The sequence below is a fragment of the Palaemon carinicauda genome, chromosome 9 (assembly GCF_036898095.1).
Source record: "Palaemon carinicauda isolate YSFRI2023 chromosome 9, ASM3689809v2, whole genome shotgun sequence".
Taxonomy (NCBI): Eukaryota; Metazoa; Arthropoda; class Malacostraca; order Decapoda; family Palaemonidae; genus Palaemon; species Palaemon carinicauda.
This window is the reverse complement of record NC_090733.1, coordinates 147,826,378-147,828,877: the sequence shown is the minus strand read 5'-3', so window position 1 is coordinate 147,828,877 and position 2,500 is coordinate 147,826,378. Positions and strand designations below refer to the sequence as shown.

Here is a 2,500-nt window from a genome sequence, read left to right as displayed (position 1 = left end):
AAAGGAACTTCACGAGTTTGAGCGGACTCGAACCCCAGTCTGGCAATCATCAGACAAGGACGCTACCACCAGGCCACCACAACCGGTATAAACTGCCAGGCCCTTCCGGGCGGACAGGGCCTCCTGCAAAACGGAGTCTGTTTTGAATAGTAAGTCTTCACGGACGCAGCCTGAAATGACAGCAGATGAGATGGCAGTTCTGCTTAGGCTTGTAGGTTACAAAGATCCCGTGTCGTGCACCGTACAAGACAAACTTGTAACCAAGTAAACAAGTCTAGGCCTAGAGCGAGTAAGCATCTGCCGAAAAGTGCATTTAATTACATTTTTAGCATTGAGATATCATATGGTAATAAAAGTTTAATAAGCCTTTTTAATAGTAATTGACATGTTGATATATTTACGTATGGAAGAAATAGTTCAACAACGTATTACCACTAGGTCTACCGGTTTCCTTATGAAAGAGTGTCTTTAATAAACAAACAATGCAATACACTAGACCTACAGCATTCTCGAGAAAAGGATTGTTAAGCATATGCGAATTACTTATATACAAGTAGGCCTACTAATTAACCAATACGCGTAGCTTTTTAACTCCAAAATAAATTCATGAAAACAAACACCATAATTAGGAACTTAACATCATACACAAATACTGGTAACTCTAAAACACCCCCAACAAAAACAAGAAAATGTTTATTAGAGTGTCATAAAATTCATAAATGATTGAATGCTAGTTTTTAGCTGTACAACTCGAAGGCTCGTACACTAGCCCAGTGTTGCCAGATGGAAAAATTTCACCTGCCTTCTTTTCAAACTAAGATGGGTGTATTTTATTAGGCATGATACTCATACGTGGTACACCATGAATAAAGCAACATTTATCATAAAAAAACGTACTAATATTTTTTCTATTTACATATAAGCTCATGATTATGTTGTATTTCAATCCTTCTCAGGGGAATTTGGGATCAAATAATCTGGCAATGCTACACTAGCCAGATGACGTCACAAATTGGAGGGAAAAATATTCAGTTAGCTTTTGGTTAGTGATTATCCTGGATGTGCTGCATGTGATCTCCACAATTTGATGTCTATGATTAACTACGAGGGAGACTCCAGTTGAATTCACGCGCTTATCATTAGGTAAATAGGTTATGCTTTACGTTCAGGTCAGTTACAATTAATTTGGGTTATTAGGATTCAATATATGAAGCGGCCAATCAGCTCAGATAGGTAAAAATGGTGGTGTGTAGAGTAGGCTACAGTGCTCTTGGGGTGTGTTGTCAGCCGATACCAGTTTCCATTGACGAAAGTAGCCAGTTAATTACTACTAACGAACAAATTGTTTGCAGTTAAATTAAAGCGGAACAATAAAGACTGCAGAGTAACAAAATCTCTACAAATACATGATGCACAAAAATAGTAAATCCTCGGAGTGGCAATTGTTAATCTAGCAGCGTCTGGCATGTTTACTGAGCTAGTTCCTCTCAGCGCCAATAGATGGCTCTAGCAAAACTTGCGTTATGTTAAGAAACGATTTGGTCTCAAGTGGCATATGATTTTTGGAATGGTCTGGATAATTGACCTTAATAAACGGCAGAGCAGACATGCCTAGCACCATGTAGTAGGTGGAATAGTCTTAGTATACTTAAACCAGTAACACTCAAGTCACGCGTAAAATGTAAACACAGGTGCCCGGTTAACCTTGACACGGAGGAATTTAAATCATTCATGCTTCGGGACAATTAAAAGATTCATTCAATCGTGGGAGGCGAGGTGTTTAAATCTCCCGAGTTTCATTGTGAATTTTTAAAGGAATCTAGGTGTTACCATATTAGGTTATTTTATTTTGTTATCTTATTGTTAATGAGGAATTTTGTTTTATTTTTCTCCCCCGTTTACCTACGTTTTATACCTATATTTAAATTAATGAGCAGCCAATCTTCGGCTAGGTACACAAGGTTACAGGTGAGAGGACACTCGAACTTGAATTTTAACTGCATTTAAAGGTTCAAAAGTCGCTCATGAATGACAAAGGCAAGAGAGAGTGACAATGACTTAGAGACCAACCATATATACTTATGACCAGCTCCCCATCCCAGGGAGGGCTAGGCAACGCCTGCTGATAACACAGCAGGCAGACCTATAGGCTCCCTCAAACGCCCCCCCCCCCTTCCCCTTCGCGTTCAATAGTTTACAAGGATGGTGAGGTTCTGAGTCAAATTAGATTTACTATAGTGAGGTTGAAGATACTGTTAGAAAATATTGAGTTTGACAGTCTCCAACCCCAAACCACGAAATCGCATGGCAGAGACGTTTCCAGTACTGTATGTTAATATACATACACACACACACACACACACACATATATATATATATATATATATATATATATATATATATATATATATATGTGTATATATATATGTGTGTGTATATATATGTATATATATATATATATATATATATATATATATATATATATATATATATATATATG

At 37.4% G+C, this 2,500-nt stretch overlaps 1 long non-coding RNA gene across 1 annotated transcript in view; it reads left to right on the top strand.

Moving 5' to 3' along the window:
- Positions 1 to 1,046: 1,046 nt before the first annotated feature.
- Positions 1,047 to 2,500, top strand: part of LOC137647252 (uncharacterized) — a 188,585-nt gene continuing 187,131 nt past the window's right edge. The window contains exon 1 of the long non-coding RNA XR_011045548.1: positions 1,047 to 1,143. This is a non-coding gene — a long non-coding RNA (uncharacterized lncRNA). The remainder of the gene's footprint in view (positions 1,144 to 2,500) is intronic.